Raw genomic sequence first — 12,123 nt, 5'->3', positions numbered from 1 at the left:
GGGAATCCTCCAAGAATGTTGAAGCAAATCGTTGAGGGATTCCGATGCAAATCATCAAAGGATTTCGAAGCAAATCATCGAATGGTTCCAAAAAAAAATCATTTAGGGACTCTGAACAAAATCTATGAGAAATTCTGAAGCAAACCGTCGATGTATTCCGAAACGAAACGTCGAATGATTCTGAAGCAATTCTTCGTGGGATTCCGAAGCTAATCGTCAGCCGGATTCCTTATCGTCTAGAGATCCCAACGCAGATCATTTGCAAAACGTCGAGAGACTCCGAATTAAATCTTCAAAGGATTACGAAGCAAATCGCCGAAGGATTCTGATTTGTCAAGGAATTCCTAAACCAATCTTAAAACGAATCTGGAGATCTTCCGGAGCAAATCAACGAGAGATTCTAAAGCAAATCTTCCATGGATTTTAAAGGGTATTTTTCACAGATTCCCAAGGGTATTGCTTAACAATACTGGAAAGAATCCAGTAGGAATTCTTCTGGATTACGATTGGAATACTTCGATGAATCCGAAAAGAATTATTTAGAGATTGAAGTAAGAATTCTTCTCGGATTCTGATGAGAATCCTTCTCGGATGCTGATAGGAATCTTTCTCAGAATTCAGAAAGAAGCTAATTTTTTCCACTCATTTCATTAAGTATGATAGAATGAATATGAGAGATAACTCTTTAGTCTTCAAACTTTTTCGGTAATTCATTATGCTATATGTTGAAAACTGATATCACTACTAACTAACTTATCAAATCCTAGGGGGGGCTAATTTTTTTCTAGGGAGGGCTAAGCCCCCCCTAGCCCCCCCTTATTTACGCCAAAGGTTATCTATTATCTGCTGTGCCTTAATTCGATAAATATTCAAAAGCTCATCGGATGTATTCATAGACTTCGATTTGCTGAACATGACTGTCTTACAGAACTTGACGTAACCCAATTCACGAGCTGCTTTTGCCGATAGCAAGGGACGATGGTCGACGTCCACTACTTGAAGCACCAATCGGTATTTCTTTCCTTTGCGTCGACATGGGATCTTGACTTGACCTAGTACCTTAATTGGATTTCCTCCGAAGCTTTGAAGGCGTAGCTTCGAAGGCAGCATTGGAGGATGATCGATTTCACAAAGTTTTGCTAGTCTTGCAAATCCAATCAGACTAGTGTTGGCGCCTGTATCCACCTCACATGTTACGGACTTCCAAACATTAGCGAATTTCAGATCGAGTTCAGCCAGAACACTGCCTCCATGATCCGAGTTGTCGAAAATCTTCCCAATCTCGTATTCCGCGTCCGATTCATCCGAAGATTCGTCGCATCCTGAAGTTTCATCGTTTGAGTCACTGCTTTGGTCCTTCACCTCTTTTATTCGTCGTGATCCCCGTTGTTTCCGTTTCCTGTTGGCCTTGCATACTTTTCCAAAGTGGTTCTTTCCGTTGCACTTATGACAGCGTTTGCCTAAGGCAGGGCAACTTCCTTTGCTGAATTCGTGACGGTCTCCGCAAAATTTGCAACGGGGATAGCTCACTGCTGCTTTGCCTTGACTCACCTTGTTAACCTCTACCACTTTGGGTGCTGGGATCGCCAAATCCAATGATCGTTTGGTCGCGATCTCTTCTGCTCTACATAAATCCACGGCTTTCATTAGCGTGATGTCAGCCATGGATAACATTTTCGCCTTCAGTTGTGGCCATCGGTTAGATGTGACGATCTTGAACGTAACAAGCTCATCCTCGATCACACCAAGCTTAGCTACTTTTGCCAGTGTCTTGAGACGACTAACATAATCATCGATTGATTCAACTGAATATTGGCCAGCCGAAAAAAAATCCAGTCGATCAATAATGACGTTGCGCTTTGTGATGACTTTAGCTTTAATGGCGGCCAGTGCAGTCGCGGGATCTGCCTGTTGTGCCGCTGTTAGATCGAAATTGAAATATTTTCTTCTGGCTGCTTCACCGACTACTGACAGAAGAATACTGACTTTCTTTGCATTATCTCCTTGTGGCCAATCGTCCATTCCCGTTGCTCTCGTATACTCGTTCCAGCTCCGCTCGAAGAAATCCATATTCTGTTCCATGTCGCCCTCTATGGCTAGCGGTGAAGGTTGAGGAACGGGAATACTGGAAGATGACGGCTGCTGTGCCACCATGTCCTGCATCAGCTTTGTAAATAGCTGCGTCTGGTAATTTAAAAACTGTTGGAACTGCGTTTGATCCATATCGATGAGGATCCAAAACCAATCACTCGAATGAAAAAAAAAAACAAAATGGCCGCCGCTGCCCACACTATTTAATGATTGAACCGAAAATGTTTTTTTTTCCGTTTTCCGCGATTTCAAGAAATTAACGCCGAAAAAACGTAAACCTAATAGTTATCCCACTTCTGACACCATGTTCTCGTCTTATAATAAAACGCACGTTTATGGATTTACGAGAATTATATTTTAGCGAACTTAACTACGCGACGGACTGCAGTACAATGATTCCATCTCTCTTCTCAGTCTGTGTGTGTGATCTAACCAGAATACGAGGGGTATGCCGATATGACAACAGGACGTTTGAAAAATCATCAGAAGCAACAAATTTCTAAACCCTGCAGTGTATTACTCACATAATTTATTGAATGTGAAGTTGAAGGAAAATAACATTCTTTTCGTTAAGGTTAATGAACTCTATCGCATTTCTTCAAACAATGAATTTATGTATTGTTGAAAAAACATGAAATACTATGAAGTCTTTGATTTTCAAGTTTTGCTGAAAATACTTATGTTCATCTCTTTGAAAAATCGTTCAAGAAATTCTTCTAGAAGGGTTCCCCCACACATAGTGCTTTCTCCTTTGATTTCTGGAAGCATAGTTTCATTTTCAAACTATTAATTAGCTACGAAGCCAACATAGATTCAAAAAACCTCCACAAATAAAACCAGGTTATTCTTTGAAATTTCCCTCAAGAATTGCTTCGAAACTTCATGGGGCTTTCGAAATTTTCTTAATGAATTCTTCTGGAAATTGCTTCAAAAATGTTTCTAAGATCAATTCTGACAATTCCTTCAGAAATTCTTTTTGAAATACTTTTAAAAATATCTACCCATGTAGATGAGTAAACTTCATCACAGTTGTAATAGATTTGACGCGTCTTTCCTCAAAAAAGCCATCCCTCGGAAAGCTCAAAAAGAATTGCGAATCTATTTATTAGTCTGTTGGATTACACTGTTGAAAGGAGATTCCCTCTATCCCGCGGACATCGCGTAAGTGTCTCTGCTTACGGGTTGCCATCTCTGATTTTTGTCCTTCACGCAGCAGTGCATTGAAAGCAGAATGGTAATTGAATTCGACTATAATTAATTAATAACACTACTGGGTGAAGCCGTATGCAGACCAAGACTCAAGCCAGAATGGTGGATAACTACGTGCACAAATATATACTTTTAAAAAATTCCACTGAAATTTTTCCATGTATCCATTAGACATTCCATTTCCTCGGAATTTCATTTGGTAATTCCTTCAGAATTTCCTCCGCCATTTCCTCCCAAAATTCTAGGAAGAATTTTCAGATATCTATGAATTCCTAGAGCAATTTCCAAAGAAACTCCTAAAGGATTTATCAACATTCTCAAATTTCTTGAAAAATTTCTTTGGACATTCCTCCAAGAATTCCTCCGGAATTTTCTCCAGGCGTTCCTTCAGAAAATCCTCCAGAAATTACTACGGAAATAAATCCAGAAATTCCTCAGGAATTTTCTTCAGGTATTTGTTCAGAACTTCCTCCAGGACTTTCTTCGGAAATTATTTCAAGAAAATCAAAAAACATTTCTTTGGGAATGGTTTATCACAATAAATCGAAAATTTATTCAGAACAATCCTGGCAATTGAAGTACAAGGAGGAATGAAGGAAATGCTCAATTTGGTGGGTCACGTGCCCTATCGTGCTTCAGTTCCAGAAGCTTTAATTATATGTTTCAAACCTTTCAAAGATGATGAACCATCCAATGCGACCAAAATTAGGGTTTTCTGCATGAAGTTATATATGAGATTAGAAGTTCATCGATACGCTCGCTTATTTGTAGGTCTGTAACCAGGAAGTTCTTGGATGACCTAACATTTAACACGCCAATGCGGGTAAAAGTGACAGAGATAAAAGTAAACAAATGTGCTAAAGGTATAATAGCTATTTATTGTCCCACGCATACAAAAATTTACTCCTTTTTAGTCGCAAAGAAAAACATACCTGCAGAAAAAAAAGTTACTTTGATATTTTTAACAATTTGGTCACCACGTTGTGGATTGTGGCGATGAATGCTTTGATAGCACGTTCTTTTTTACTGCGGAGAAATTTTTCACATCTATGAGAGCCTTGGAAAATTATTACTGCGGGCTTGGTAGTCATATGGCTACTGCTTCTGCCTCATACGCAGGAGGTCGTGGGTTCAATCCCAGGTCCGTTCCATTCTCCTACTTTGTATCTTTCTCTTTATTTCTCATGTTCTAGCAATCGCTAGAACTGGAAATGGACTTCCATACCGTTTCCATTACTATTCCTATATGTTCAACTTGAGTATTCTATCAGTAATCTGCTAGAATTGGAAATGAACTATAGAGCTCGTTTCCTACATCCAATTAGAAATTCCATCAGTTACCTTCTCCTATCTATCACATTGGCAGCTCGTTAACCAAGACGGACCTCTGCCTCTTCAACCTAACCCAGAAATTCCAACAAATTCCGCATGAACTCGTGGCAAGTGCAGAGGTATATTCGGCTTGCAGTGGGCAAGTGATTGCATCATCATTTCCTCCCCCTTCCCTACATTGACTTGCATTCTGACGTGGCAGGCGCCAGTATGACCTAACAAATGAGATCACCAGTACTTGTACATTGAAGATGTTTGCTAGTCCCAAGCAAACATCTGTTGGTTCCCTGTGCAAGAACAGCTGATCTGGTCATAATGGAAAAGCAACTACGAGCAGTCAATCAAGCTCAAGCTCAAGCTCAAGCTCTATGAGAGCCTTGGAAAATTATTACAAAAGATGTCTTTTTTTGCAAGGCACAATAATTAATGCCGATAGGTTGCCTTTGTTCGGCAGATGCAAACGTACTGCACACTGTGATTTTTGTGTTTGGCCAATCATCGGCGTGAAATACGAAATTCGGTGGCGTGGAGCCAATCGGCGTATAGGGCACTGCACGGAAACATCTCTTTCTCTTTCGTTCTTCATAAATTTTGACGTTTACTGGCCTTGTTGTTTTCTAATTTCTTTGTCTCTTTCGCGCTGCAAAGAAGTTTGAAAACAACAAGGCCAGTAAACGTCAAATTCCCTGAAGAAGAAAAGAGAAAGAGATTCGTTCGTGCAGTGCCCTACACGGAGAAACACGTTTACTCATTAATGGGTACTTTTTCTTTGCTATCTCTTTCACTCTGCTGAAAAATTTACCCATTTTGAGAGAATAAGTGGATCTACTCATTTAAATGAGTAAATCCACTTATTCTCCCAAAATGGGTAAATTTTTCAGCAGAGAGAAAGAGATAGCAGACAAAAAGTACCCATTAATGAGTAAACGATTTTTACCGGGTATAGCGCGGCGCCGACACCTTGACCGGCGTCGATGTATATCAATAAATATCGGCGGCGGCGTGGTGCGTCAGCGCACAGGTCTACTCCCAGAGAGGCGGAGAGCGGAGTGACGGAGGCTGCAACTAGCAGCGGGTGGAGCAACTCGATGATAACATCGAGTTCGCGAACGCAAGGCAAAACATTAGTAAGGAACTGAAACAGATCCTTCGGATGCTCCGCCAGGCTGTTCGAGTCGCAAGACAAGAACAGGATGCGTTTAACAGGCGGGTGGTGGGAAGGGCCCTCCATAGCCGTGCGGTAAGACGCGCGGCTACAAAGCAAGACTATGCTGACCATGTAGCTGGGTTCGATTCCCGGTGCCGGTCTAGGCAATCTTCGGATTGGAAATTGTCTCGACTTCCCTGGGCATAAAAGTATCATCGTGCTAGCCTCATGATATACGAATGCAAAAATGCCCAAGTAACCAAAAATTTCTTTAAGAGTACATTTTTCGCTTAAGCAGCTCAGTGAATCTGATTAAACGAAAAACGTACTCTTAAAGGAACTTTTGGTTACTTGGGTGGTAACCTGGCTTAGAAACCTTGCAGTTAATAACTGTGGAAGTGCTTAATGAACACTAAGCTGCGAGGCGGCTCTGTCCCACTGTGGGGATGTAATGCCAATAGGAAGAAGAAGGCCGACAAATGTGCTCAAGCCGATGCCTTCTCCTTCCTTGGAGGAGCGACCATGGCCCAAGAGGCGATTTATATCGCCTTGACGGCCAATGAAGAAAAGACTGCGCGAAACGGCTCAGGCAGCAATCCGGTGAAGGCGCTCAGTGCAAAGCCAAATGACGTGCGACCATAAAGGCCAAACGTCGTCTGGACGGAGCAGATCGGGGTGCAGAGGAGCCCGAAGGGAATTCTCGGCCCAAAAAGGCGAAAGGCACCAACCAGGCGCAAGTCGCCGGGCCGCAAGAGGGTACAAGCCAGCCTGGACTGAAAATCCCTGGCAGCTGGTCAGTAGAACTAATGGGACTAACTACATGAAGCTGGCCCAAGAGGTCTTGAGTGACGACGCCGAGGTGAGGTCATTGGGGGCGGAAGTGACCCTCCAGTGCAAGCAAGGACGTCGTCGTCTCTGCTGTCAGAGACCAGTGCGGTACAAAGGTCGACAAGAACTCTGTACGCCTAAGAGGCGGTCTGTTTTGGCATGCAGGTAGTTTACCTTCGGTTACCGGTTGCGGAAGACAAAAAGATAGAGTCATATAGAGTTGCAACCATTGTCACAGTTGCATGCATAAGTCTTTTGATAATCCTCAAGCAAAGTTAATTACTCCGGTGACATCGACACCAACTCAAGATGATGTTATGAATCTAAATCGTGATTTGATGGCACAGTTAAAATTGGAACAACGTCTTGCGGCTGAAAGAGAAGAACACAAGAAGCAAAGAAGCAAATGCATGTACTTGTACAGCGTCTTGAATTACACAACAAAGCGTTTCAACCCCCCCCCCCCCCTCCGCTCTCCACAGAAAGCTCCACAGCGATGCACTGGTGCCATAAAGAAAAACGTAAATATCGGCGGTGTGATAAATGTGTCATTGGCGGTGCCAACTGTGAAATCGCTCTCAGAAAAAAAGAGTCAAATTTTCAAACACTCGGTTAAATTACGTGAGCATCAGCTAAAAGCACTGGAAGCCAAACAAGAATTGGAGCGACGACAGTTGGAAGAACGTTTAGAGTTGGGTAAATCTATTTTGGCCGCAAGCGAGTATGATTCAGAGGAAGATGATAACTTCGAGAATAACGCGTTGATGATCAACGAATGGCTTGAGCAAACAGATAATATTGGATATGATCCTGTTCTGATGCACACCGTTACCACGATACGAAACACATTCTCCGCAAAATATCCCTGCTGGTTCAATAGATCAACCGACTATTCAATTGACTAGTATGTATTTAGCGGCACGTCAAACGGTAAAAGACCTACCTCGTTTTGGTGGCGATCCAGAGGATTGGCCACGGTTCATTGTAGCCTACGATCGCACCAATAGGATGTGTGGGTTTCTTCTTCTTCTTCTTATTGGCATTACATCCCCACACTGGGACAGAGCCGCCTCACAGCTTAGTGTTCATTAAGCACTTCCACAGTTATTAACTGCAAGGTTTCTAAGCCAGGTTACCATTTTTGCATTCGTATATCATGAGGCTAGCACGGTGATACTTTTATGCCCAGGGAAGTCGAGACAATTTCCAATCCGAAAATTGTCTAGACCGGCACCGGGAATCAAACCCAGCCACCCTCAGCATGGTCTTGCTTTGTAGCCGCGCGTCTTACCGCACGGCTAAGGAGGGCCCTGGTGTGGGTTTAGTAATGATGAATTGTTAGACCGATTGGAAAGAAGCTTATACGATCGTGCACTATCTTCAGTCAAAAGTTTGCTGTTGATCCCGAGACAGCTGTTATGTCGCGACTTCGAACGTTATTCGGGAACGCTGAAGTGATCGTTGACACAATGATCAAACGGATTCGCGCAATGTCCTCTGCAAAAGCCGATAAATTGCTGTGATTTTGCAGCACGTTTAAACCCCGGGTACTTCGAACCCCCCATGGGGTGCTTGCTGTTCGCAGCTTTGCTGGAACAGATCAAACAGTTGGGAGGGCTCGTGCAGCATTGTGCCTTATGTCCCTCCAATCCGCAGCGTCGACAAAGCTTGCTTCTGTCAGGGCCTTTGCAGTCCCATTTCTTGTGCCCCGGTTCCAGGCACTTGAAATAAACTTCGGGTTGCTCATATATGCCCACAGAGCATACCGACCACCCCACCTTGACGCTCCCTAACTTGACTACCTTGGAGGCGTCCGCTGCAGATAGCCGAACCACTGCAACCTGTGTCCCTGCCGGACCCTTCCGTAGCCGAACGGCTGCGGTGGACGCCTCCACTTCACACTGTCGCCGCAGTGCCGTGTCGAGCTCTTCGACTTCGGTGATCTCGTCCAGGTCTTTAACCCTTAGATTCACCTCCATCGTGAGTGCCCTCACTTTGACCGTCTCGCCAAGGACTTCCTCCGCCAGCTTCTAGTGATGTATATCCTAAATTTGCGTACACTAATCTGAGCGTGTATGCTATATAAATTTATAGCATTCGATATGCAGGAATACTGGAGAATGTCCTGGAGAATTATGAAAACGTAGCACTTATATGGGCAAAACTAGAGCTTAGTTTGGTTAATGCGACTGTAAGACGAATAGTAAGGCCTGGAATGCCAGAGGAGGAAACCGGAAGGAAGCCAAACAATTTTTCAACTGTATTAATGTCCCTACACAAAAAAAAAATCGTTGGTGGAATTAAAAGAAACGTTGGTAAAATTAAGAAAATCCGTTAGTGATTTTCAGTAGAAAGTAAAAGATTGTTAAAACTACAATTAAAAAAATGTCACTTCGGTAACTACTTTGATAAGAGCCGACCTTTCAAAGTAACATTTTACTCTCAAAACTAAGAGAGTATTTTACTTTTAAAATAACATTTTCTTCTTGAAATTAAATGTGTATTTTACATTGAAATCACTGTCATACCTTCAGAAGAACAAATGTTTTGCATTTCCAATTTCAATCAAAACAATTAAAATAAATTTCTTCATATTTATTGCGCTTTTTGCACTTTATAAGAGTTCTGCGAGATTTTTTTTCTCACAGTCATCTTTTTCTCACACTCAATACACTCAAAAAAGTTTGATTTTCCGTGTATAATATTTGAGTGTGAGTGCCCAATCTGAAAACAAATAGACGTCAATTCATGGCGGGAATCGATTTAGTGTACACGCTTACATGTGACTAACGAGTAATGGGTTATAATTGGGTAAATTTCAGTAACAAAAATCGATCAACCCGAAATGAGAGTGAGTGTGAGAAAAAGAAGCGGGCAAATCACAATCTACACATAGCTCTTCAAATTGGTGAAATCGGCAATATAAAAATAATATTGATTGTATCTTTCCTGTACTTTACTATTCAATACCGGGTTCTAGGTAGGCATTTCATTGCGCCGGAATTGCGGTGCTGTGTTCTTACTGTTCATCTCGTGGTCCGTCTCGTTGGGATAGTAATGCCACTGTTTTCCCGGTGATCACGCATAACATGTTCCACTAGTTGTTATAGCAGAAGCTCCAATTCGCCTTGACGGCAGCGAGAAAACAAAATGGGGGTTGGGTGATGCTTTTTTATTTCACCCGGCAAGGCATATAGGACGTCAATTTTAAAATTCTTGTTAAACCGTTAAAACGCATTTTAGCCGGAAATAGTTAGATTTTTCGAGTTAGAAATTTCTTTTACTTTCAGATTAGCAACACTAAAGTTGAATTATTTTGATTAAAAAAACATGTATTGATAAGTAGTCAAACATGTAGTTTTCCAAATTTCTAATGCTACGTATTTAAAATCTTTTGGTAAATCAGTTTTAAAAACATTTTTAAAGCAATTTAAAATATATTTCCTATGTTCACCATGTTGAAATACAGTGATTTCACGCACACGTCCGTCTCCACTAGATGGCAGCTGCGCGCCTTCGTCAAACCGAATGGCGGACGCTGGTAAGCTGGTCCCACGACAAAGACAACCTTCCGCGGTGTCGTACTAATTTGATGTTCTCCTCACTTTATCCGGTTCTTTCTATAGCAAACGTTCAGCAGATTTAATTTGCCTTTTTCTTCACACGAGACCCTGTCTCTGTTTTCCTGGGATCGTCCGTTTTGGAGGGTGAGGAATCATTGATGTGAAAAAAGATATAATAATTAGCATTTAGATGTAATTAATAACTTACAAACTACGAACCAGCTGCACACTCTGTAACCTTATCGACGGAATCCCTTACTGGAATGCTGACTGAGGAAACTTGGTCCAGTGATGTATTTATAACGGCTATAAGCGGCCTTCGCTGACTCCCTGCTGATCAATTTGTAGGACTAGCTTTGTCGGTGGTAGGACTATTCTAGCGCCTCAAGGTCCAGGGTCCAGAGCAAATGTGCTCATTTATAATCTCCCGAAAAACATAAGCGGACTTACAAACTTTTCAACATATTTTTGCAACTCACTGACAGATAGTAAGTTGCCAGTTACATTTTTCTTCCTGCCAGTGTTGCCAAAAATGTGAAATGTTGAACCATGATTAAATATTTTACAATTTTTGTTTTAAGTATTTTCACTGTTAAAATAAAAATTTCAAACTTGAGAAAAACTTTCAGATCAATCAATTTATCTATATCGAATGAAATGTTTTAGCTCTTAAAAACACAACATTTTCCTTATTGTCATAATAAGATGTTGAAAATGTTGGAATCCCAACTTTTTTTTTGCTCTGTGTATGTATTTTGGATGTATGTGCACCTCCTTCGTTGCATCTATTATTGGGCATGGTTAACATTGTATTATAACGCAGTCGCAGAGATCAATATGGATATTGTAGATCCAGTTGAAAACCGAACTGAGCTATCGCGACAATCGCATTTTCTCACATTTCCGGAAGTCGCAACTGCATCGCGAGTAGTGCGCATATATACCATACCGCCATCATGCGCACCACTCGCAATGCAGTTGCGACATCCGGAAATGTGAGAAAATGCTATTGTCGCGAGAGCTCAGTTCGGTTTTCAACTGGATCTACAATATTTCTCAAACATGAACGGCGGTATCAAATGCAACTCGCCATACTCAGTTTGGATTCACTGGGGATACACTGCCATAGCTTAGGGTAATGTGACCAGATTTCCTATCCTTTGCAATATGCACTTTTGGAGGATTCATTTTAAACCAGTGACGCAATCCATACAAAAAGTGTGAGATAGGGAGAGGGGGTTGAAAATGGTCAATTTTTGCGTTACGTAATTAATGGGTCTTATTGAACAAGCGAGGCATATTGGAGCAGGGTGATCACATAGTAAAAGCGCACGCAAATGCTCTCAATAAGCTACAAGACATGATTGATGCTTTTTTTGGTGTTACGCTGGAGCGTGTTTTGCGAAGCATGGAAGCTACTGCAGCTTCCATCCACGCCCAAATTTCATGTTAATTTAGTTCCTAACTAAAAGCTTATCCTCAACGACTCAACGCTTTGGCTGTCCATAGTCTCCGCCTCCACCTGGGGCCCTCCTTAGCCTAGCGGTAAGACGCGCGGCTACAAAGCAATATAATGCTGAGCGTGGCTGGGTTCGTTCCCCGGTGCCGGTCTAGGCAATTTTCGTCCCCTAGAACTATCCGACAACACCAGCACAATGCAAACAGAAACAGGAACCGTCATCAGCTAACACTCGTCCACACACAAATTTTACAAATTTAATTGTATCTTGACAGATACGTATTTTAACCTCAACAGTAAGCCCGTCTACGAGACACTGAAGACGGCCTTACTGTTGAGGTCGAAATACGTATCTGTCAAGATACAATTAAGTGGTGGAATTCAATGGGATTGTACAAACTCGTCTTATGACAAGTGAAGACATTCCACTAAAAAGCTCAAAATAATTTTCTTAACAAAATAGTTCAGATTGTTAAATAAAAAGCAATAAATAA

General features: G+C 41.9%; 1 protein-coding gene across 5 annotated transcripts in view; it reads right to left on the bottom strand.

Moving 5' to 3' along the window:
- The window catches only part of LOC134226352 (sphingomyelin phosphodiesterase), a 291,906-nt gene that overhangs the window by 220,181 nt on the left and 59,602 nt on the right, over window positions 1–12,123 (bottom strand). The gene's annotated exons all lie outside the window — the stretch shown is intronic.

The sequence above is a fragment of the Armigeres subalbatus genome, chromosome 3, assembly GCF_024139115.2.
Source record: "Armigeres subalbatus isolate Guangzhou_Male chromosome 3, GZ_Asu_2, whole genome shotgun sequence".
Lineage (NCBI taxonomy): Eukaryota > Metazoa > Arthropoda > Insecta > Diptera > Culicidae > Armigeres > Armigeres subalbatus.
This window is presented reverse-complemented; position numbering and strand designations above follow the sequence as displayed.